Raw genomic sequence first — 26,217 nt, forward strand, 5'->3', positions numbered from 1 at the left:
TTCTATGTGGATTCTCAATTTATGGACATGTGACCATTTCAAGAGGAATGCATTCGTTCATTTTGTTCGAATGTGAAGACTATATGTTGCAATTTTCATTCCGTTGGATTCAGCTTCAATATTTGTCTATCAATGTGCTAATGGTGGTCAACCTCTTCAGGATGGCTCCTCCAACGCGCACGACTCCGAATCCTAATCCTCCACCACCTCCACCGGAGGCATGGCAAGCTGTGATGGCCGCAACCAATGCAAACACACAGTTGATCATGCAAATTCTTCAAGAGCACAATCAAGGCAACCAAGGGAATCAAGGCAACAATCAGAATCACTTTGCTACAATCAACCATTTCCTTGCTAACGGCCCAAAGACTTTCAGCAATTGTGTTGAGGCAACCGATGCTGACGATTGGCTTGTGGATTTGTGCAAGCATTTCGAGTGCAGTAACGTCAGGCCTGAGGACTTTGTCAAGTTCGCTTCCTTCCAACTCAAAGATCAAGCTGCAGAATGGTTCCAGCAGTACAAGGATTCCAGAGGTGGACGTGTTATCACTTGGGATGATTTCCATCGAGATTTCCGAGCTCATCATATTCCCCATAGCGTGGTTGAAAGCAAGCGTGAGGAATTCCGCAACCTGAAGCAAGGCTCTTTGTCTGTCTATGACTACAACAAGTTGTTCCAGAAGCTCGCCCGCTTTGCTAAGCAGGACGTGCCTGATGAGAAGAGCATGATATATCAGTTCAGGGGTGGTCTCAGAGAAGAAATTCAGCTAGCTCTTGTTCTCTTCGAGCCCTTGAGATACGATGAGTTCTACAACATGGCATTGAAGCAAGAGGCTGCTCAGTTGAAGTGTGATGCTTCCAAGAAGCGAGTCAGAGATGTTACTCCTTCTTCCTCTACTCAAGTGGCCAAGCAACAGAAGTATTGGCTTCCTCCTCCTCCGTTCCATCAGCCGTATCAGCAGAAGAGCAAAGGTGGCAGTGGTTCTTCCCACCACCCAACCCTGGCTTTCAGAACAAGACTTCGACTCAAGCTTCAAGATCGAGTGCTCCAAGATCCAAGATCGAGTGCTCCGTATCACCGTCCGCTTTCAGAGGTCATGTGCAACAAGTGCCAACAGAAGGGTCACTATGCCAACAAGTGTTTCAACCAGAGGCGTCTTCCTCCTTCTCCTCCTGTCAGATCGGCAAGTACAGCTGTGGTCAAGCATAACCCCAAGCACGCCAAGGTCAATTTGCTGAATGCAGCTCAGGCAGAGGACTCACCAGATGTGATCATGGGTAACCTTCCTATTAACGATGTTCCTGCAAAAGTTCTTTTTGACACTGGTGCATCGCTTTCTTTTATTTCAACCCCATTTGTGGCCAAGCATGATTTTGTGACCGAAAGGATTCCTGTTCCGTTGAAGATTGTGTCTCCGCGCAAGCAAGTGACTTCTAACAATTGCGTCCCGGATTTCTCTATCACGTTGGGTGAATACAAGTTTCTCTCTTCTCCGGTGGTTCTTGGTAACTCGGATATTGATCTTATTCTCGGAATGGATTGGCTTTCGAAGCACAAGGCTCAACTTGATTGTGCAGCCAGGCAGATTCAATTGACTCATTCGTCTGAGGATGTAATTGTCTTTGCCGCTCATGATGATACCATTCGTCTGTTTTCTCTCAATGAGAAGGGTGAATTGGATGCCATCTCGCAAATTCCAGTCATTTGCGAATATCAAGACGTCTTTCCAGAAGAGCTTCCAGGAATGCCTCCGCACTGGCCAGTTGAATTCGTTATTGATCTTGAGCCTGGCACGGAACCTGTTTGCAAACGTCCTTACAAGCTCAGACCTGAAGAGTTGAAAGAGCCAAAGAAGAAACTCGATATTCAAGAGAAAATGGGTCTCATCCGGCCTAGTTCTTCTCTGTGGGGTTGTGGTGTTCTTTTTGTGAAGAAGAAGGATGGAACGGACCAACTTTGTGTTGATTACCGTCCAGTGAACAAGAAGACCATCAAGAACAAATACCCACTTCCCAACATCAATGAGCTGTTCGAACAACTCAAAGGTGCCCAAGTATTCTCCAAGCTTGATCTTCGTATGGGTTATCATCAGATTCGAATCCGTGAGCAAGATATTCCCAAGACGGCTTTTAGGACAAGCTTTGGTTCATATGAATACACTGTCATGTCTTTTGGCCTCGTCAACGCTCCCCCGACGTTCTCTCGCATGATGAACTTCATCTTCAATGCCTACACCAATGACTTCGTTTTGGTCTATCTCGACGACATTCTGGTTTTCTCGAAGAACAAGGAAGATCATGCCAAGCACTTGCGTTTGGTTCTTGATAAGCTCAGAGAACATCAGTTCTACGCCAAGTTCTCCAAGTGTGAATTTGGCTCGATGAGGTTATTTATTTGTCATATCATCTCTGCCAAGGGTATTGCCGTGAATCCTGAGAAGGTGTCTGCAATTGTGAATTGGGAACCTCCTCAGAACGTGAAGCAACTCCATAGCTTCCTCGGCCTCGCAAGCTATTGCCGAAGATTCGTTGAAAACTTTTCTAAGATCGCGAAGCCTCTCTCTAATCTTCTCCAGAAGCACGTCAAGTATGTTTGGTCTCCGGAGTGTGACATTGCTTTCAACACTTTGAAAGAGAAATTGATCACTGCTCCAGTTCTCACTCCGCCTGATGAATCCAAGCCGTACGAGGTCTTTTGTGATGCCTCTCTCCAAGGTCTTGGCGCAGTATTGATGCAAGAGAAGAAAGTTGTTTCTTATACATCTCGCCAATTGAAGCCTAATGAGAAGAACTACCCCACTCATGATCTCGAGTTGGCGGCAGTTGTGCATGCTCTTTTGACTTGGAGACATCTTCTTTTGGGAAGAAAAGTGGACATTTTCACTGATCACAAGAGTCTCAAGTACATCTTCACTCAGCCTAATCTCAACCTCAGGCAAACTCGATGGGTCGAAATGATTCAAGAGTATAATCCGAGTATCGAGTATACTCCAGGCAAGGCCAATGTGATTGCTGACGCATTGAGCAGGAAAGCTTACTGCAACAGTCTGATTCTCAAGCCTTATCAACCCGAGCTTTGTGAAGCTTTCTACAAACTTAATCTGCAAATTGTTCCTCAAGGTTTCCTCGCCAACCTTCAAGTCTCTCCTACCTTGGTAGACCAGATTCACCAAGCCCAGCTTCTTGATGCTATGGTGAAAAAGGTGAAGATTGGGATTGCCAAGAGTCAGTCCAAGTACAAGTGCTACCGCATTGATGACAAGGACACTCTCTTCTTCGAGGATCGTATTGTTGTACCCAAAGGTGACCTCCGTAAAGTGATCATGAATGAGGCTCACAATTCTCTCCTCTCCATCCACCCTGGGAGCACGAAGATGTATCAGGACCTTAAGCAAGCTTATTGGTGGACTCGAATGAAGCGCGAGATTTCTCAATTTGTGAATGAATGTGATGTATGCAGAAGAGTGAAGGCAGAACACCAAAGGCCAGCAGGTCTCCTCCAACCTCTTGCCATTCTAGAATGGAAGTTTGTCCACACTGAAATGGACTTCGTGACTGGGTTTCCTAAGTCCAAGCGTGGCAATGATGCTATATTCGTTGTCATCGACAAACTTACCAAAGTGGCTCATTTTCTGCCTATCAAAGATTCGATCACTTCAGCTCAATTGGCGGAACTCTATACCTCTCGTATTGTCTCTCTACACGGTATTCCTCAAGTGATCTCTTCAGACCGTGGCAGCATCTTTACATCCAAGTTTTGGGATTCTTTTCAGAAGGCCATGGGCACGAACATCCGCTTCAGCACAGCTTTCCATCCTCAAACTAGCGGTCAAGTGGAGCGTGTCAACCAGATTCTTGAAGATATGCTCAGGGCTTGTGTGATCTCCTTCGGCATGAAGTGGGAGGATTGTCTTCCTTATGCTGAATTCTCCTACAACAACAGTTTTCAAGCAAGTTCGGGAAAGGCCCCATTTGAAATTCTGTATGGAAGGAAGTGCCGTACCCCTCTCTACTGGTCTGAAACCGGTGAACGTCAGCTTTTGGGTAATGACTTAATCACAGAGGCAGAGGAAATGTGCAAAGTCATTCGTGATAACCTCAAAGCAGCCCAATCCCGCCAGAAGAGCTACTATGATAGTAAGCACCGTGATTTGGCCTTTGAGATCGGAGATCATGTTTACCTCCGCGTCTCTCCTATGAAAGGTACTCGTCTCTTCGGTATCAAAGGGAAGCTTGCCCCTAGATATGTGGGACCTTTCAAGATTGTCAGCAAGAGAGGTGACCTCGCCTATCAACTCGAGCTTCCTTCAAACTTTGCAAATGTTCATGACGTGTTCCATGTCTCTGAGCTCCAAAAGTGCTTCAAGACTCCTGACCGCACCGTCAACTTCGAGGACATTGAGCTCCAAGAAGATCTGTCTTATCGTGAGCACCCAGTTGCTATTCTTGAAGAGACTGAACGCAAGAGTCGCAATAAGTCAATCAAATTTCTCAAAGTCAAGTGGTCACATCATTCCGACCGTGAAGCTACCTGGGAACGCGAGGATCACCTCCGTTTTGAGTACCCGGCGTTCTTTCAGTCCTAGATCTCGGGACGAGATCTTTTCGTAGTGGTGGAGTGTTGTAACACCCCGGATGTAACTTTCCCAATTTGTACTTCAACTCTTGCCGTTTCCGGTGTTAAGTTATTTTATTTTCTCGGGTTCGGGTTCTTTGTCTCCGTGTGTTGTATCATTGTCATGCATCTCATATCATGTCATCTAGTGCATTGCATTTGCATACGTGTTCATCTCATGCATTCGAGCATTTTCCCCGTTGTCCGTTTTGCATTCCGGCGCTTCGTTCTCCTCCGGTGGTCATTTCTACCTTTCTTTCGTGCGTGGGGATTAAACATTTCTGGATTGGACCGAGACTTGCCAAGCGGCCTTGGTTTACTACCGGTAGACCGCCTGTCAAGTTTCGTACCATTTGGACTTCGTTTGATACTCCAACGGTTAACCGGGGGACCAAAAAGGCCTCGTGTGTGTTGCAGCCCAACACCCCTCCAATTTGGCCCAAACCCACCTATCTCTGCTCCATCATCTAGAGCGTTCGATCATGATCGCGTGGCCGAAAACCGCACCTTATTTGAACTCTCCTAGCTCCCTCTACCTCTATTTAAAGCCCCCTCCCAAAATTCGTGGATCTCCTCCCTCTCAAACCCTAGAAATCGCCCCCGCACCGGCCGGACACGTCCGAATCCGGCCGGACGCGTCCGCTCCGCCGCCCGCGCCAATCGGAAGGCGCCACGTGTCCCTCCGCCGCCCGCCGCCGCCGTGGCCCGGCGAGCCCGCAGCGGGCCCGCCCGACCCATCCGCGCGCGCCGCCTGCCCGGTCGCCCCGCCGCCGTCTCCTTCCTCCCGCGCCACCGCGCCGCTCCGCCGCCTCCTCGCCCCGTTCGCCGGCAGCCGCCGCCGCCCGAGGCCGCCTGCCACCTCGCCTCGCCGCGCTCCGCCGCCTCCGCCGCGAGCCGTCGCCGCCCCGCCACTCCCGTCCGCCGCCGCCTACCGCGCCCCGCAGGCCTCTTCCTCCCGCTCCGGCCGCCCCGGCCAACGACGCCGGCGAGCTCGGATCTAGCCTCGGGACGTGTGCCACCGAAACCCTAGATCTCGGGGTGATTTTTTCCACTACGTCCCGAAATTGTAGATCCAAGTGCCCATGTTCATAGCACCGTAACTTTGCATCTGTTGCTCTGATTCATGCATATAGCATATCAAAATGTTCACCTCAGAGAGTACATCATTTCATTCCATTGCATCATTTTCATTTGAGTTCATCTTGATGCCCGAAATGCTGTTAGAAGAGGGCTACTTGAGATATTTGTCAGATCTGCTACTCCATTTAGCCTTTTGTCATTTTTGCCATGATTAACGTGTGCACGATATGCCCTGATGCTCTACATATGTTTTGTTAAGGGTTTTGTCATCTTTCCAGAGGTGCAACCCATGTATTTTTGTGATGTGTGTGGTGACTAGTGCAAGCTTGCAAAGTGAGGCACTCGGTTATTCTGTTTTCAGGGACTTAGCATTTCCACTAAGTCCTTGATCTGTTTATCTCATATTGCCATATGTTCATGTTGTTTCCTAGTGATCCGTGCCTCTTTTGAGGATGATCAGTAAGGGAGTTTTATTAATCTTGCAGTGCTCTATCCATCCATGCCTTTGTTTGCAATCATGGAGCACCCTAGCTTGAGTCAATCAAGCTCTACTTTTGCTACTTTGTGAATCTGGGCAGATTGTCAACTTGTTTGCAATTTTGCCGATGATGTTGTAGTTGATCCGTGCATGCTATGCCATTGTTCTTGCCATGTCTAGCTTGCATTGTGTGCCTTCTTGATGGGTGTATGCTTGTCTTGTCATGTATTGCACGTAGTGAGTGCATCGAGCTCATGAACATGCCTACTTGATATCTGTTTCAGCATGTTTTTGCGATGTTCACGTGCTTGTTAGTATATTTTCTGATCCCTTTTGGCTCAAGGTCACTAAGGGACTTTTGTTAAGATATTTGAGTAGCTCCATGCCATGTTTTACTTTTCCATTTTCAGGTCCTGTAGCATGTAGTTTTGTTGCTCCGAAGAGAGCTACCTGATCTGAAATGCCAAACAAGTGTTAATTTCACAAAGTCTGAGATCTGTTTGCCATATGCATTTTGCCATGCTTGTTTGAACCTGTTAATGGATGAATTGGCCGTAGCTCAGTGCTAGACTTTTGTTAAGCATCTTGTATGCATCCCTGCCATGTATTTTGTTGTCATGTTTGGGTGCTGTAGCATGTTCATCTCATTGCATTTAGATGCCTACTTGCTGTAAATCGCAGACCGGTGTCATTTTTGAATCGCTTGCCATTTTCTAAACCGTAACTCCGATTCCGATGATCTTTATATTGTTTTCAAGAGATTTCATCTCATCTTTCTAGTGGCACACTTGGATTTCCAAGTTGAGTCCAGGATCTTGCATTTCCTGTCATATCTTGCATTTTGCATCCCGCATCGCATCATGCATAGCATATCATCATTGCATCATATTGTTTGTCCTTGCACGTGGTTGATTGTATCCTTGTTGTTTGTTTGTATTGTTTGGGTAGAGGCGGGAGACGACTTCGCTAACGAGGAGCCCGTTGAGTTTGCTTTCGAGGATCCAGTCAACTCTGACAACTGTGCAGGCAAGGTGATCATACCCTCGAAATCACTACTATCTTTGCTATGCTAGTTTGCTCGCTCTTTTGCTATGACAATGCTACGATGCCTACCACTTGCTTTCAAGCCTCCCCAAACTGCCATGTCAAACCTCTAACCCACCATGTCCTAGCAAACCGTTGTTTGGCCATGTTACCGCTTTGCTCAGCCCCTCTTATAGCGTTGCTAGTTGCAGGTGAAGATTGAAGGCCGTTCCTTGTTGGAACATTTATTTACTTGTTGGGATATCATTATATTGCCATGTTATCTTAATGCATCTATATACTTGGTAAAGGGTGGAAGGCTCGGCCTCTCGCCTAGTGTTTTGTTCCACTCTTGCCGCCCTAGTTTCCGTCATATCAGTGTTATGTTCCCGGATTTTGCGTTCCTTACGCGGTTGGGTTATGATGGGAACCCCTTGATAGTTTTCCTTGATTAAAGCTTTTCCAGCAATGCCCAACCTTGGTTTTACCATTTTCCACCTAGCCTCTTTTTCCTTTGGGTTTCTGGAGCCTGAGGGTCATCTTATTTAAACCCCCCCGGGCCAGTGCTCCTCTGAGTGTTGGTCCAAATAGAGCCACTTGCAGCGCCACCTCGGGGCAACTTGAGGGTTGCTTTTAGTTGTATGTAGTGTTCATCTGAGTGTGCCCAGAGAAAGAGATATGTGCAGCTCCTATCGGGATTTGTCGGCACATTCGGGCGGTGTTGCTGGATTTGTTTTAACCTGTCGAAGTGTCTTGACGAACCAAGATACCGAGTCTGATCGGAACATCTTGGGAGGAGGTCTATTCCTTCGTTGACCGTGAGAGCTTGTCATGGGCTAAGTTGGGACTCCCCTGCAGGGATTTGAACTTTCGAAAGTCATGCCCGCGGTTATGGGAAGATGGGAATTTGTTAATGTCCGGTTGGAGATAAATTGAACCTTAATTAATTAAAATGAATCAACTGAGTGTGTTACCGTGATGGCCTCTTCTCGGCGGAGCCCGGGAAGTGGACACGGTGTTGGAGTAATGGTTGCGCAGGTTGTCCTCTAGCTTCTCGCTCGTGCTTTGCCTCCTCTTCTCGCTCTCTTTTGCGAATAAGTTAGCCACCATATTTTCTAGTCGCTTGCTGCAGCTCCACATATTTACCTTGCCTTACCTATAAGCTTAAATAGTCTTGATCGCGAGGGTGCGAGATTGCTGAGTCCCTGTGGCTCACAGATTACTATTACACCAGATGCAGGGCCTGATGATTCCGCTCCAGGAGACGCGTTTGAGCTCAAGTGGGAGTTCGACGAAGACTCTCAACATTACTATGTTTCCTTTCCTGATGATTAGCAGTGATGCCCAGTTGGGGGTGAACGGGACCGTTGTCGCATGTTGGGTTCTCTTTTATTTTGGCGCCGTAGTCGGGCCATGAGTGTTTGGTTGATGTAATGTTATTTATGCACTTGATTGACGTGGCGAGTGTAAGCCAACTATGTTATCCTCCCCTTTATTATCTTATTACATGGAATGTTGTGAAGATTGCCTAACTTGCGACATATGCCTTCAATGCGATTATGCCTCTAAGTCGTGCCTCGACACGTGGGAGATATAGTCGCATCGAGGGTGTTACACATGTACTACGTCTCCACCGTGTTCTTCATGTGTAATAAGAGCCAAAGTCTCCTCATCATAGTTGCTAGCGGACTCATACCCACCATCCCATCCTCAGTAGCAATCATCACACGCTGAGATTTGTATTCTCTCACAAAATGTCCTCTTCCCTTACAACGACGACTAATAATATCACTTGTGTGCCCTGTTGATGCCATGGAAGAAGAAGAGCTCTGCGCAGGCCCGACATGTGTGCTCTTGGCAGATAGTGGTGGTTGTGCCTGCTTTCTTGTATCACGGCTGGAGGTGGCACCTGACAGGTGTGCTCTTGGCAGATAGTGATGGTTATGCCTGCTTTCTTGTATCACGGCTGGAGGTGGCACCTGATGGAGGTGCTGGTGTAGTGGAAGTAGAGGATGCACGTGGTGTCCATGATGAAGATCGACCTGCAGAAAAGTTAGTTCGCGCCAATGCATGTCGATCCTGCACTTCACATTCAGCTTTACAAGCAAGATGGAATAAATGAGTGATATCAGTATACTCCTTATACTCTAGAATGGTCTGAATCTCTCTATTTAATCCACCCATAAAACGTGCAAGCATAGCTTAATTCTCCTCAACAATACCACATCTAATCATGCCAGTTTGTAATTCCTGATAATATTCTTCTACAGAATTTTTTCCTTGTCTTAAACGCTGCAATTTTTGAAGTAATTCACGTTGATAATATGGTGGAACCCAATGAGTACGCATAGCAGTTTTCAAAGCAGCCCAAGTAGTTGGAATAGGATATAATCTATAATGTTCAGACCACCAAACACATGCGTAGCTATTGAAAGCACAAACAACAACAGGAACACGTCTCTCCTCAGGATATTGTAAACATGTAAAACATTGTTCAGTTTCTAACTCCCAAGTAAGATATATATCGGGAACATATCTACCCTCAAATGGTGGCATATTCAATTTCAGTTTAGGAAGATGGCCATGATCTCGTACCTCATATGGTGGTGCAGCCCTACCGTTGCGATGATATACCTAAGGACGACCTAGTGGTGGTGGTGGTGGTGGTTGCACGTAGTTCTGATTTTGATCAACCTCATCCTCGTAATGGTCCTCCACCTCTGCAGTAGCAGCAGGAGCGACATAAGCATCAACAGCAGCACCAGAATTTTGCCCAGGGTCAATGGGAACGCGCTGTGCTCGTCCCACTTGATTTGGAAAGCGATGTTGTTGTTGTTGTTGTTGTTGTTGCTGTTTTTGTTTGTTGCTACTGGTGTTGTTGTTGTTATTGTTGTTGTTGTTGTTGTTGTTGTTGTTGTTGTTGTTGTTGTTGTTGTTGTTGTTGTTGTTGTTGTTGTTGTTGTTGTTGTTGTTGTTGTTGTTGTTGTTGTTGTTGTTGTTGTTGTTGTTGTTGTTGTTGTTGTTGTTGTTGTTTTTGTTGTTTTTGTTGTTGTTGTTGTTGTTGTTGTTGTTGTTGTTGTTGTTGTTGTTGTTGTTGTTGTTGTTGTTGTTGTTGTTGTTGTTGTTGTTGTTGTTGTTGTTGTTGTTGTTGTTGTTGTTGTTGTTGTTGTTGTTGTTGTTGTTGTAGAGGTGCATTAGGGGCAGCCAGTGGTGGTGGTGGAAGACGCGCGGGCAATTCATTAAACTTGTTATCGAGCTTTGTTTCGAACGTCTTGTCCATGACATCTATCTTCTCCATGGCATCTTCAAATATGTTTAGCACAACTTGCACCTGTCCACTCATAATTTGCTAAAATTTATCATGCAACTCCTTATTCGTCATGTTCTCCCAGTCAGTCTCGTCGGCTTGTGATCCTGTCATGGTTAGCAGCAATAGAAACACACAAGAATATGATCCTACAGACTACTAACAATAGGTGGTGGTGGGTGTCACAAATCCGTCAAGCAAATCTCAATTTCTTACCAGTTCTTACCCAACAGCAGGCGGAGATCGACAACCGTCATAGTCAAAACTCTCAAAGCTTGGATAGAGCGATTACCAGGGAAAATCAAATGCACGACGTAGATGTATGTGGAGCTGGGAAGGCTTATAATATGGTAGCAAAAAGGGTCAGCAATAATCAATTCAGAGATGCAAAGTTGAATAAACGCTCAACGACGGTACTGTGCTGGTCCTAGGCTAGATCATGCTAGAGACGCAAGCCTAGAACACTAACAAAATCATGGCGCTACACGTAAACAAGGGAAAAGCACCCTCTGGGACTTTTTTTCGCTCTGTTTTTGTTTGGCGCTCCTCTTTTTTTTTTTGCAAAAAATCACTATAATGGCGAGTGTCTCAAAACTCTTCCCTCGTCAAACTGACAGGATGGGCACGAAAGTTTTTTTGGACTTTTTTTGGGAAATCAGGGTAGCGACGACGAAAAAGTGCGACAAAAAAACATTATGATGGCACGTGGCTCAAAAGACTCAGAAAAGCCTAAAAATAGGATAGGGAAAAATATTTTTGCCTGTGAAAATTTTGGCCTAAAAACTGCCGGGGGGTCTCCAGATTTTTTTTGAAACCTACTCAGGCAAGGAAACACGAAACGGAAATTAGATGGATCTCGAAAACAAACCTAATATGAAAGGAACTCGGATTGGTGGTGGATATATGGTGGTAGGATATGGCAGCGATGGTGGTATATGGATACGGATTGGTGGTGGTATATGGATACGAATTCGTGGTGGTATATGGATACGGATTGGTGGTGGTATATGGATACAGATTGTGATGGTATATGGAGACGGATCGATGGCGGATAAGCGATGGTGGTAGATGGCAGGGGCGATGGTGATGGTTCAGCGGCGGCGTGACAACTTATGACCAGAACTCGGAACTCTAAAAGACTAGACTCTAAGACCAGCAACTACACATGACGATGCAACCGCAAATTCAACAAAGCAAAATACTGAAAAGACTATGCAAAGGCTCAAATTGGTTTGGATATGATGAACTAACCCTAATTTTTTTGGCTTTTTTCGTGGACTGTAGGTATGAAGAACAGACTCGATCTAAACTACGAAGAACTATAAAATCTCACCGAGCAACCTGGAAATCTGAAACCACTTGATAGAGACGAAGGTGTCCCAATGTTTCGATGAGATAGATATTGTTTTCTGTGTGAGTCGACTTTGAAGATTCGACTACGAACGTGTGAAGACGTCGCGCCTTAGCAATCGCTAAACCAAATTCCGAGGGTTATTGACCACGCCGAAGGACGATCAACCTGACCACACGGGTCTATTTCCTGTGAGCAAACAAAGAACAAGCAAGAAACTGAGATTGCAATCTGGATATTGCGAATAAAAGAGGAAAGCTTTATTAATGAAGGTGGGGTTCTGTGACGTCTTGGTCTGGTCGTTGGACACAAACGAAGTACGCGTAGTTGCAGCTATGGTGAACTTTTAATCTAAACAAAACCCAAAGTCTAAACGACGCCCTAACAGCTGTATATATGGAGGAAGATGGGGGAATTTCATGTCCCTTGGAGGAGGTGTCCGAAACCAACCCTAACTCTCGTTTCCCCACACATACGGACTCTAAAAATAGCCTATACTTAAGTATTTCGAAAATACATGGGCCTGGCCTAATAATAAGGTGACGCAGCACCTAGAATAGCCTCTGGACGAAATTTATGAAGTGGCATCTTGTATATTTCGTCCAAGGCTTCATGCACTCCTTATGGTGGCTTCAAAGTCCTGAAATCATCACTTGTAACTCCGTTCTTGATCCCCTTGTGCATGCCATCATCTTCATGCTTGAACTTGCTCCAAGGTTCATCTTTCTTGTCCAAGCTAGGCCCTTCATTTGTAAGCAAAATAAATGTATCCAATTTAGGCAGCATCATATTCTCATGAACATTAGAATCGTTACCAAGAAACAAAAGTACCTGATAATTCAATTGGCGTGCGTGAGCTCTAGTAATTGGTCTAGTATGTATAGCACCAGGGGCTGTGGGTGTAACAATGGTATTGATGTCCTCATCACACAAACACTAATTAAACACAAGAAACATAACCAAAACAGAGGCTAGATGAATTATTTATTACTAAACAGGAACAAAAAGCAAGGAACAAAAATAAAAATTGGGTTGCCTCCCAACAAGCGCTATCGTTTTAACGCCCCTAGCTAGGCATGATGATTTCAATGATGCTCACATAAAAGATAAGAATTGTAACATAAAGAGAGCATCATGAAAAATATGACTAGCACATTTAAGTCTAACCCACTTCCTATGCATTGGGATTTTCTGAGCAAACAACTTATGGGAACAAGAATCAACTTGCATAGGAAGGTAAAACAAGCATAACTTCTAGATTTTAAGCACATAGAGAGGAAACTTGATATTATTGCAATTCCTACAAGCATATGTTCCTCCCTCATAATAATTTTCAGTAGCATCATGAATGAATTAAACAATATAACCATTGCATAAAGCATTCTTTTCATGATCTACAAGCATAGAAAAGTTACTACTCTCCACGTAAGAAAAATTCTTCTTATTCAGAATAGTGGGAGTATCATAAGAAACTCGAATACTATAAATTGTTTCCACAATGAAAGAATAATGTTCAGAAAAAGGGTAATCATAATCATGACAAGTTTTATAAATATAATCATCACTACTTTTTATAGCATAAGTGTCATCACAATAATCATCATAAGTAGCAACTTTGTTCTCATCATAATCGATTGAAACCTCTTCCAAGATAGTGAAATCATTACTAAATAAAGTCATGACCTCTCCAAATCCACTTTCATAATTATCACAATAAGATTCAACACCCTCCAAAAAAGTGGGATCATTACTTCCTAAAGTTGACACTCTTCCCACTTTCATCAATATAGTCATCATAGGTAGGGGGCATGCTATCATCATAACAAGTTTGCTAATCAAAACTTGGGGGACAAAAAATATCATCTTCATCAAACATAGCATCCCCAAGCTTGTGGCTTTGCATATCATTAGCATCATGGATATTCAAAGAATTCATACTAACAACATTGCAATCATGCTCATCATCCAAAGATTTAGTGCCAAACATTTTAATGCATTCTTCTTCTAACACTTTGGCACTATTATCGGAATCCTTATTTTCATGAAAGATATTAAAAAAATGAAGCATATGAGGTGTCAACATTGTGCTTCGATGCAAATGGGAATGACAAGAAAGAATGCGATGCACCAGTATCAAAAAGTACTTTTGCAGGAACATCGTTAACAGGAAGGTTACCCATGATGACATCTGATGAGTCCTCTCCCCGAGCTGCGTTCATCAACTTGACCTTGGCGTGCTTGGGATTATGCTTGACCACTGCAGTACTGGAAGATATCACATGAGGAGGAGGAAGAAGACGCCTCTGATTGAAGCATTTGTTGGCATAGTGACCCTTCTGCTGACACTTCTTGCACGTGATTGTAACGCCCCGAGACCGATGTGCCAGTTGTCCTCCAGTTATTCGCTGTTGTTGCCTTGTCGTTGCTTGCGTGTCATGCATTGCATATCATGTTATCATGTGCATTTCATTTGCATACATGTTTGTCTCATGCATCCGAGCATTTTCCCCGTTGTCCGTTTTGCATTCCGGCGCTTCGTTCTCCTCCGGTGGTCATTTCTACCTTTCTTTCGTGTGTGGGGATTAAACATTTCCGGATTGGACCGAGACTTGCCAAGCGGCCTTGGTTTACTACCCGTAGACCCTGTCAAGTTTCGTACCATTTGGACTTCGTTTGATGCTCCAACGGTTAACCGAGGGACCAAAAAGGCCTCGTGTGTGTTGCAGCCCAACACCCTTCCAGAGTGGCCCAAAACCCACCTAAACCTCCTCCATCATCTCGGTCATTCGATCACGATTGCATGGCCGAAAACCGCACCTCATTTGGACTCTCCTAGCTCCCTCTACGCCTACATATAGACCCCTTCTTTTTCGTTTTCGGATCTTTTCCCCGAAACCCTAAAACTCCTCCCTCAGCGCCGCCGGACATGTCCGTCTCACCGGCGGACGCGTCCACCCAGCCGCCACGTCGCCCGGCCAATGAGAGCGCGACACGTCAGCCTCTCCGCCTCCCGCGTCCAACCGCATGGCGCCACCTGTTCCGCCGCCCTCTCGCCGCCGCACCGGCCCGCCGCGGCCCATGGCGGGCCCGCGCGGGCCCGTCCGCGCGCCGCCGCGGCCCGAGCGCATCTCCCTCGCCGCGCGTCCCCTTCACCGGTGTTGACCGCCCCGTGCCGCCGCCCGTTCACCGGTGTCGCCTCACCGGAGTACCCCGCCGCCGCTCACGGTCCCGGTGCTCCGCCACCGCGCCCGCGTCGCCGTTTTCCTCTGCCGCCCGCGCGCCTCGGCTGCCAGACCTGCTGCTCCGCCGGAGTTTCGCCCGGCCTACCCCGCCGCTGAAAATGCCATGGCGTCGAGCTCGCCGCTCTACCAGTCCCGGTGCTCCTCCGCCCGCGCCATGACCAGATCCGGGGCCCTCGTGCCCGGATCTGCTCGTTCCACACCTCCCCGCACCTCCCCGGTGGCTCCCGCACCCTCCGGCCGTCTTCTCCCTCATCTCCGGCGAGGTTTTCCGGCGATCCTCGATTTCCGCACCGGATGAACCCTAGATCTGTCTCGGAGTGGTAATTTTCACCAAGTCCCCGAGTTTCCCACGTTTCATATGCCCATGTTCATCGTACTGTAACTTCACATCGGTAGCTCCGATGCATGCATTTGGCATATCAAAATGTTCGTCTCAGAGGGTACATCATTTCATCTCATTGCATCATTTTCATTTGAGTTCATCTTGATGCCCGAAATGCTGTTAGATGAGTGCTACTTGAGATTATTGTCAGATCTGCTGCTCCATTTAGACATTTGTCATTTTTGCCATGATTATTGTGTGCATGATATGCCCTGATACTCTACATGTGTTTTGTTAAGGGTTTTTCCATCTTTCCAGAGGTGCAACCCATGTATTTTTTGATGTGTGTGGTGACTAGCACGAGCTTGCAAAGTGAGGCACTTGGTAATGCTGATTTCAGGGACTTAGCATTTCCACTAAGTCCTTGACCTGTTTATCTCATGTTGCCATATGTTCATGTTGTTTCCTAGTGATCCGTGCCTCTTTTGAGGATGATCAGTAAGGATGTTTTGTTAATCTTGTAGTGCTCTTTCCATTCAAGTCTTTGCTTGCAATTATGGAGCACCCTAGCTTGAGTCAATCGAGCTCTACTTTTGCTACTTCGTGAATCTGGGCAGATTGTCTACTTGTTAGCGAATTTGCCGATGATGTTTTAGTTGATCCGTGCATGCTATGTTATTGTTCTTGCCATATCTAGCTTGAATTTTGTGTATTCCTGATGGGTGTATGCTTAGATTGCCATGAATTGCTCTGTAGTGAGTGCATCGAGCTCGTAAACATGCCTACTTGATATCTGTTTTCAGCATGTTCCAGTTTTCACTAAGTCTGTGATCTGATTATGTTTTTGCCATGTTCACATGCTTGCAATTGTATTTTCTGATCCCTTTTGGCTCAAGGTCACTAAGGGACTTTTGTTAAGCTCTTTGAGTAGCTACATGCCATGTTTTACTTTGCCATGTTCAGATCCTGTAGCATGGAGTTTTGTTGCTCCAAAGAGTGCTACCTGATCTGAGATTCCAGACAAGTGTTAATTTCACTAATGTCTGAAATCTGTTTACCAATTGCACTTTTGCCATGCTTGGTTGAACCTGTTAATGGATGAATTGGCCTTAGCTCAGTGCTAGACTTTTGTTAAGCATCTTGAGTGGATCCCTGCCATTTATTTTTATGCCATGTTTGGGTGCTGTAGCATGTTCATCTCATTGCATTTAGATGGCTACTTGCTGTAAATCGCAGACCGGAGTCATATTTGAATTGCTTGCCATTTCCAAACCGTAACTCCGATTCCGATGTTCTTTATATCGTTTTCAAGCGATTTCATCTCATCTTTCCAATGGCACACTTGGATTCCCATGTTGAGGCAAGGTTCATGCATCCCTTGTCAAATCTTGCATATGCATCCCGCATCGCATCCCGCATAGCATACCATCCTTGCATCATATTGTTTGAGCTTTGCACGTGGTTGATTGTGTCCTTGTTGCTTGTTTGTCTCGTTTGGGTAGAGCCGAGAGACGAGTTCACTAACGAGGAGCCCGTTGAGTTTGCTTTTGAGGATCCAGTCAACTCTGACAACTGTGCAGGCAAGATGATCATACCCTCGAAATCACTTCTATCTTTGCTTGCTAGTTGCTCGCTCTTTTGCTATGCCTATGCTATGATACCTACCACTTGCTTATCATGCCTCCCATATTGTTGAACCAAGCCTCTAACCCACCTTGTCCTAGCAAACCATTGATTGGCTATGTTACCGCTTTGCTCAGCCCCTCTTATAGCGTTGTTAGTTGCAGGTGAAGTTTGAAGTTTGTTCCTTGTTGGAACATGGAGATGTTGTTCCTTGTTGGAACATGTTTACTTGTTGGGATATCACGATATATCTTATTTAATTAATGCATCCATATACTTGGTAAAGGGTGGAAGGCTCAGCCTTATGCCTGGTGTTTTGTTCCACTCTTGCCGCCCTAGTTTCCGTCATAGTGGTGTTATGTTCCCGGATTTTGCGTTCCTTACGCGGTTGGGCTATTATGGGAACCCCTTGACAGTTAGTCTTAAGTAAAGCTCTTCCAGCAATGCCCAACATTGGTTTTACCATTTGCCACCTAGCCTTTTATTTTCCTTGGGAGTCGCGCTCCTGAGGGTCATCATTATTTTAACCCCCCCGGGCCAGTGCTCCTCCGAGTGTTGGTCCAACTGAGCGATGTCTGGGGCTACCAGGGGCAACTCTGGGCTGGCCTACCCGACGTTTGGCTCATCTGAGTGTGCCCCGAGAAAGAGATATGTGCAGCTCCTATCGGGATTTGTCGGCACATTCAGGCGGTGTTGCTGGTTTAGTTTTACCCTGTCGAAATGTCTTGTTGTACCGGGATACCGAGTCTGATCGGAATGTCTCGGGAGTTGGTCTATTCCTTTGTTGACCGTGAGAGCCTGTCATGGGCTAAGTTGGGACACCCCTGCAGGGATTTGAACTTTCGAAAGCCGTGCCCGTCGTTATGGGCAGATGGGAATTTGTTAACGTCCGGTTGTAGAGAACCTGAAGTTGACCTTAATTACAATGAATCAATCGCGTGTGTAACCGTGATGGTCCCTTTCCGGCGGAGTCCGGGAAGTGAACACGGTGTTGGAGTAATGCTTGACGTAGGTTGTTCTAGGATCACTTCTTGATCATACTTTTATCGACCGTGCTTTGCCTTCTCTTCTCGCTCTCATTTGCGTATGTGAGCCACCATATATGCTAGTCGCTTGCTGCAGCTCCACCTCATACCTTTACCTTACCCATAAGCTTAAATAGTCTTGATCGCGAGGGTGCGAGATTGCTGAGTCCCTGTAGCTCACAGATTACTATTACTCCAGATGCAGGGCCTGATGATTCCACTCCAGGTGACGCGCTTGAGCTCAAGTGGGAGTTCGACGAGGACTCTCAATGATACTATGTTTCCTTTCCTGATGATCAGTAGTGGTGCCCAGTTGGGGGTGATCGGGACCGTGTCGCATGTTGGGTTATCTTTTATTTTGGCACCGTAGTCGGGCCATGAGTGTTTTGGATGATGTAATGTTATTTATGTACTTGATTGACGTGGCGAGTGTAAGCCAACTATGTTATCTCCCCTTTTATTATCTATATTACATGGGATGTTGTGAGGATTGCCTAACTTGCGACATATGCCTTCAATGCGATTATGTCTCTAAGTCGTCCCTCGACATGTGGGAGCTATAGTCGCATCGAGGGTGTTATAAGTTGGTAATCAGAGCCTTCCCCGACCTTAGGAGCCCCATTGCTTGATCGTTTTTAGCGGCCGAGTTGTGTCTAGAAAAATGCTTTGAGGCATTTAGGAATTATATATCGGAGAGTTTAGGAATTCTTTTTACTTCCCAGTCTCCTCATCGCTCTGGTAAAGCATCCTGACGTAGAGTTTTGACTCTTCTCTTCTCAAATTTCACTAAAAAAAATTTAGGATCACGCGGGTATCTTGGAATCGTTTCGATGGTTTTGTGACGAGAACATTGTCTTGGTGCCTCCTGTCAGGGGTTTTGTGGAAGTGTCCCGGGGAGTTGAGCTCTGAGGTGTTGTCGTCATAATTTTATCGTTGCAGTTCTGGAATACCTGAGTTTAGTACGCCGACATCGAAAATCTCTTTTATGTAGTTCGTTGGTGAGATAACCTCGACGCCACCCAGTACTGGGGCGGGAGTTCGGGAGTATTGCCATAACTTGTATAACGGATGCTTTTCGAAGGTTGAGGTAGATGATTTCCGAAGGTTTCTTGGTTATGTGTTGAAGGATGGATACAGCAGGATGTAGGATTTGCTAGTTTTGGGTGAGATATTATGCTTCCCCTGTATCCCCAACACCTGATTGCATAACCGGAAAATTTCGGGAGTTTCATAGGTGGGAATTCAAGTAGCTCTTAGGATATCTTTCCGACAGATGTATGATACGAAATTGGGGTTCGACGTCTAGTGGTCCGCCTATTCATGGTCGGTTTTACAGTGGTCTCGTTGTGTCATAAAGAGTCCTTGGCTATGCCGACTCGGGGACGCTTCGTATGTCATGTGCACTGCCTTGTACATGATGGTGCTGTACGATCGAGCCCGTGTAGGCCCCACCACGAAAACTTTGGACGAAATCTCTATCATATGTTTGTTCCGGCTTATTTTGCAAGCCAATCCTTTGTTTCTGTTTTGAGTCGTGGTATTCGAGTTGCTTCGAAGTCAAGTGTTGATTCCATACCTTCCCCAAGCGGTGTTCGTTTCACCCATTCCAAATTGTCTTTGTTTTTCCCACCCTCCCTCCCTTTGTTTTTTCTCCTAGGACTCGGATTTCTTTATCAAGTATCCATTTTATTATGGAAGTCTCTCCATTCTTCTTCCTTCATGTTCTTACCCGGTGTTTCTCATGAAGATTCTAATGGAGCTTCAAGTTCGTCATTCTTCATTCTTTTCATCTCCGGTGGTTCCAAGTCAAGCTTTGTTGATCATATCCTTTCCTCGTTTCAATGTTTTCTCATGCCAGTGCAATTCTTAATCGTTCACCTCTCGCTATTCTATTGTCCCCGAGTGCTCAAAATATCTCAGAAGGCTCGTCTTTTCATTCAAGATCAGTTCAACCTATTTCGAGGATGTTATTTCATTCAAGTCATTTAATTCAACCGGTGCAACCTCTCTTTTAAATTGTTCAACGGTGTTTCCTTTTGAGTGGGCCCTAACCCACAGGTCTTTTCCCAGGATCTTACCTGACTCTTCTTATTTTCCCGAAGCTATCCAAATTTCTTTTCGAAGTGTGACGTAAGAATGATTCTTCATCAGTCATATGTATTTCTCCAAGATCTTTCAAATTCTTTTCATCGTTGGCTCAAATTTTCAATTCTTCATTCCGGAGTGCCTCAATAATTATTGATGATGTTTCGCATCGTCATTCTCAACATTTGAAGACCGAAGAAGAGTTTTCCTCCAAATCTTATCTGTTCTTCCAAAGATTCGTGATTCTAGCTTGTTGCCATCCTCTCATAATTATTTTCGATTGTGAGAATAAGTGGTATGCCAAATCCATTTCTTGTCATCAAGATTCTTTTCTAAGAAGCTCAAGTTTTCTTCATCTTGCTATCCGGAGTGCATTTCTATCTACCGTATCATTGGAGGTGGTATTATGTCATTCTTGATAATTTGAGTTCATGTTTTCATGATTCACATCTTGTCAAGATTGGGATATTTTAAATCCATCAACCTATTCATTGAAATTATCTTGTGTTACATTTCACCTAAAGCCTTCCCTAAGGATTGCTGATATCCATGGTGCTCATAAATGACCCAAGTTTTTCATCTATCCTCCCGGTGAATAAGTTTCTCGTCTCCTTGTTGATAACAATCCAATCTTTGATTTTGTTAGTGGTAGGTTGTCACCTCATAATTTGAGATGTATTCCATAAGACCATATCAAGTTTATCATTTTTCGTTGTTGGTTTTCCAACAAATCCGTTCAACCCTTCTCCTAAAGATGCCTTCTCAAGCTCTTTTGTAGCAGAAGTTGGCATTGTCTTCTACATTCGTTTGTCTCAATTATCTTTATTCTATTCTTTCGTTCCGGAGGCATTGTGATATTGCTCTCTGCAACCCATCATCTTGTTTGTCAAGATCATGTTCTATTCCTTCCATTTACAGTCGGAGTGCTGTCCAAATTATATCATTCTTAATCCTTCTCTATCTGGTTTTAACCGGAGTGGTTTCAATATATATCTTGCCCTTCAACCTCACGGTTTTCGCAATGTTCATTCTTCCTCTTTTCTAACGGAGTGTTTTCGACTTTGTTCACCTTCGTTGTTTTCTTTCTCGAATTTGTTCAACCTCGCAAGGTTCTTTGGTTTCACTCATTCGTCAAAGAAGCAACTTAGTTTACCTTTGCTCTTTCTCTTCTGTTTTTCCCTCCGGTGCCATTCTAGATCTCGGGACGAGATCCTCTCATAGTGGTGGAGTGTTGTAACGCCCCGAGACCGATGTGCCAGCTGTCCTCCAGTTATTCGCTGTTGTTGCCTTGTCGTTGCTTGCGTGTCATGCATTGCATATCATGTCATCATGTGCATTTCATTTGCATACATGTTCGTCTCATGCATCCGAGCATTTTCCCCGTTGTCCGTTTTGCATTCCGGCGCTTCGTTCTCCTCCGGTGGTCATTTCTACCTTTCTTTCGTGTGTGGGGATTAAACATTTCCGAATTGGACCGAGAATGCCAAGCGGCCTTGGTTTACTACCCGTAGACCGCCTGTCAAGTTTCGTACCATTTGGACTTCGTTTTATGCTCCAACGGTTAACCGAGGGACCGAAAAGGCCTCGTGTGTGTTGCAGCCCAACACCCTTCCAACGTGGCCCAAAACCCACCTAAACCTCCTCCATCATCTCGGTCGTTCGATCACGATCGCGTGGCCGAAAACCGCACCTCATTTGGACTCTCCTAGCTCCCTCTACGCCTATATATAGACCCCATCTTTTTCGTTTTCGGATCTTTTCCCCGAAACCCTAAAACTCCTCCCTCAGCGCCGCCGGACATGTCCGTCTCACCGGCGGATGCGTCCACCCAGCCGCCACGTCGCCCGGTCAATGAGAGCGCGACACGTCAGCCTCTCCGCCTCCCGCGTCCAACCGCATAGCGCCACCTGTTCCGCCGCCCTCTCGCCGCCGCACCGGCCCGCCGCGGCCCATCATGGGCCCGCGCGAGCCCGTCCGCGCACCGCCGCGGCCCGAGCGTGTCTCCCTCGCCGCGCGTCTCCTTCACCGGCATTGACCGCCCCGCGCCGCCGCCCGTTCATCGGCGTCGCCTCACCAGAGTACCCCGCCGCCGCTCACGGTCCCGGTGCTCCGCCACCGCGCCCGCGTCGCCGTTTTCCTCCGCCGCCCGCGCGCCTCGCCGCCAGATCTGCAGCTCCGCCGGAGTTTCACCCGGCCTACCCCGCCGCCGCAAATGCCATGGCGTCGAGCTCGCCGCTCTACCGGTCCTGGTGCTCCTCCGCCCGCGCCATGACCGGATCCGGGGCCCTCGTGCCCGGATCTGCCCGTTCCACACCTCCCCGCACCTCCCCGGTGGCTCCCGCACCCTCCGGCCGTCTTCTCCCTCTTCTCCGGCGAGGTTTTCCGGTGATCCCCGATTTCCGCACCGGATGAACCCTAGATCTGTCTCGGAGTGGTAATTTTCACCAAGTCCTCGAGTTTCCCACGTTTCATATGCCCATGTTCATCGTACCGTAACTTTGCATCCGTAGCCCTGATTCATGCATTTAGCATATCAAAATGTTCGTCTCAGAGAGTACATCATTTCATCTCATTGCATCATTTTCATTTGAGTTCATCTTGATGCCCGAAATGCTGTTAGAAGAGTGCTACTTGAGATTATTGTCAGATCTGCTGCTCCATTTAGACATTTGTCATTTTTGCCATGATTATTGTGTGCATGATATGCCCTGATGCTCTACATGTGTTTTGTTAAGGGTTTTTCCATCTTTCCAGAGGTGCAACCCATGTATTTTTTTGATGTGTGTGGTGACTAGCACGAGCTTGCAAAGTGAGGCACTTGGTAATGCTGATTTCAGGGACTTAGCATTTCCACTAAGTCCTTGACCTGTTTATCTCATGTTGCTATATGTTCATGTTGTTTCCTAGTGATCCGTGCCTCTTTTCAGGACGATCAGTAAGGATGTTTTGTTAATATTGTAGTGCTCTTTCCATTCATGTCTTTGCTTGCAATTATGGAGCACCCTAGCTTGAGTCAATCGAGCTCTACTTTTGCTACGTCGTGAATCTGGGCAGATTGTTTACTTGTTAGCGATTTTGCCGATGATGTTGTAATTGATCCGTGCATGCTATGTTATTGTGCTTGCCATATCTAGCTTGAATTTTGTGTATTCTTGATGGGTGTATGCTTAGATTGCCATGAATTGCTCTGTAATGAGTGCATCGAGCTCGTAACATGCCTACTTGATATCTGTTTTCAGCATGCTCCAGTTTTCGCCAAGTCTGTGATCTGATTATGTTTTTGCCATGTTCATATGCTTGCAATTGTATTTTCTGATCCCTTTTGGCTCAAGGTCACTAAGGGACTTTTGTTAAGATCTTTGAGTAGCTCCATACCATGTTTTACTTTGCCATGTTCAGCTCCTGTAGCATGTAGTTTTGTTGCTCCAAAGAGTGCTACCTGATCTGAGATTCCAGACAAGTGTTAATTTCACTAATGTCTGAAATCTGTTTACCAATTGCACTTTTGCCATGCTTGTCTGAACCTGTTAATGGATGAATTGGCCGTAGCTCAGTGCTAGACTTTTGTTAAGCATCTTGAGTGGATCCCTGCCATGTATTTTTATGCCATGTTTGGGTGCTGTAGCATGTTCATCTCATTGCATTTAGATGGCTACTTGCTGTAAATCGCAGACCGGAGTCATATTTGAATTGCTTGCCATTTCCAAACCGTAACTCCGATTCCGGCGTTCTTTATATTGTTTTCAAGCGATTTCATCTCATCTTTCCAGTGGCACACTTTGATTCCCATGTTGAGGCCAGGTTCATGCATCCCTTGTCAAATCTTACATATGCATCCCGCATAGCATACCATCCTTGCATCATATTGTTTGAGCTTTGCACGTGGTTGATTGTGTCCTTGTTGCTTGTTTGTCTTGTTTGGGTAGAGCCGGGAGACGAGTTCGCTAATGAGGAGCCCGTTGAGTTTGCTTTCGAGGATCCAGTCAACTCTGACAACTGTGCAGGCAAGATGATCATACCCTCAAAATCACTTCTATCTTTGCTTGCTAGTTGCTCGCTCTTTTGCTATGCCTATGCTACGATACCTACCACTTGCTTATCATGCCTCCCATATTGTTGAACCAAGCCTCTAACCCACCTTGTCCTATCAAACCGTTGATTGGCTATGTTACCGCTTTGCTCAGCCCCTCTTATAGCGTTGTTAGTTGCAGGTGAAGTTTGAAGTTTGTTCCTTGTTGGAACATGGAGATGTTGTTCCTTGTTGGAACATGTTTACTTGTTGGGATATCAGAATATATCTTATTTAATTAATGCATCTATATACTTGGTAAAGGGTGGAAGGCTCGGCCTTATGCCTGGTGTTTTGTTCCACTCTTGCTGCCCTAGTTTCCGTCATATCGGTGTTATGTTCCCGGATTTTGCGTTCCTTACGCGGTTGGGCTATTATGGGAACCCCTTGATAGTTCGCCTTAAGTAAAGCTCTTTTCAGCAATGCCCAACATTGGTTTTACCATTTGCCACCTAGCCTTTTATTTTCCTTGGGAGTCGCGCTCCTGAGGGTCATCATTATTTTAACCCCCCCCCCCCCGGGCCAGTGCTCCTCCGAGTGTTGGTCCAACTGAGCGATGTCCGGGGCTACCAGGGGCAACTCTGGGCTGGCCTACCCGATGTCTGGCTCATTTGAGTGTGCCCCGAGAAAGAGATACGTGCAGCTCCTATCGGGATTTGTCGGCACATTCGGGCGGTGTTGCTGGTTTAGTTTTACCCTGTCGAAATGTCTTGTTGTATCGGGATACCGAGTCTGATCGGAATGTCTCGGGAGGAGGTCTATTCCTTCATTGACCGTGAGAGCTTGTCATGGGCTAAGTTGGGACACCCCTACAGGGATTTGAACTTTCGAAAGCCGTGCCCGTGGTTATGGGCAGATGGGAATTTGTTACCATCAGGTTGTAGAAAACCTGAAGTTGACCTTAATTAAAATGAATCAACCGCGTATGTAACCGTGATTGTCCCTTTCCGGCGGAGTCCGGGAAGTGAACACGGTGTTGGAGTAATGCTTGACGTAGGTTGTTCTAGGATCACTTCTTGAGCATACTTTTATCGACCGTGCTTTGCCTTCTCTTCTCGCTCTCATTTGCATATGTGAGCCACCATATATGCTAGTCGCTTGCTGCAGCTCCACCTCATACCTTTACCTTACCCATAAGCTTAAATAGTCTTGATCGCGAGGGTGCGAGATTGCTGAGTCCCTGTGGCTCACAGATTACTATTACTCCAGATGCAGGGCCTGATGATTCTGCTCCAGGTGACGCGCTTGAGCTCAAGTGGGAGTTCGACGAGGACTCTCAACGATACTATGTTTCCTTTCCTGATGATCAGTAGTGGTGCCCAGTTGGGGTTGATCGGGACCGTGTCGCATGTTGGGTTATCTTTTATTTTGGCGCCGTAGTCGGGCCATGAGTGTTTTGGATGATGTAATGTTATTTATGTACTTGATTGACGTGGCGAGTGTAAGCCAACTATATTATCTCCCCTTTTATTATCTATATTACATGGGATGTTGTGAGGATTGCCTAACTTGCGACATATGCGTTCAATGCGATTATGTCTCTAAGTCGTCCCTCGACATGTGGGAGCTATAGTCGCATCGAGGGTGTTATAAGTTGGTAATCAGAGCCTTCCCCGACCTTAGGAGCCCCATTGCTTGATCGTTTTTAGCGGCCGAGTTGTGTCTAGAAAAATGCTTTGAGGCATTTAGGAATTATATATCAGAGAGTTTAGGAATTATTTTTACTTCCCAGTCTCCTCATCGCTCTGGTAAGGCATCCTGACGTAGAGTTTTGACTCTTCTCTTCTCAAATTTCACTAAAATTGTTTTAGGATCATGCAGGTATCTTGGAATCGTTTCGATGGTTTTGTGACGAGAACATTGTCTTGGTGCCTCCTGTCAGGGGTTTTGTGGAAGTGTCCCGGGGAGTTGAGCTCTGAGGTGTTGTCGTCATAATTTTATCGTTGCAGTTCTAGAATACCTGAGTTTAGTACGCCGACATCGAAAATCTCTTTTAT

Source organism: Triticum aestivum, chromosome 4A (genome assembly GCF_018294505.1).
Source record: "Triticum aestivum cultivar Chinese Spring chromosome 4A, IWGSC CS RefSeq v2.1, whole genome shotgun sequence".
NCBI lineage: Eukaryota > Viridiplantae > Streptophyta > Magnoliopsida > Poales > Poaceae > Triticum > Triticum aestivum.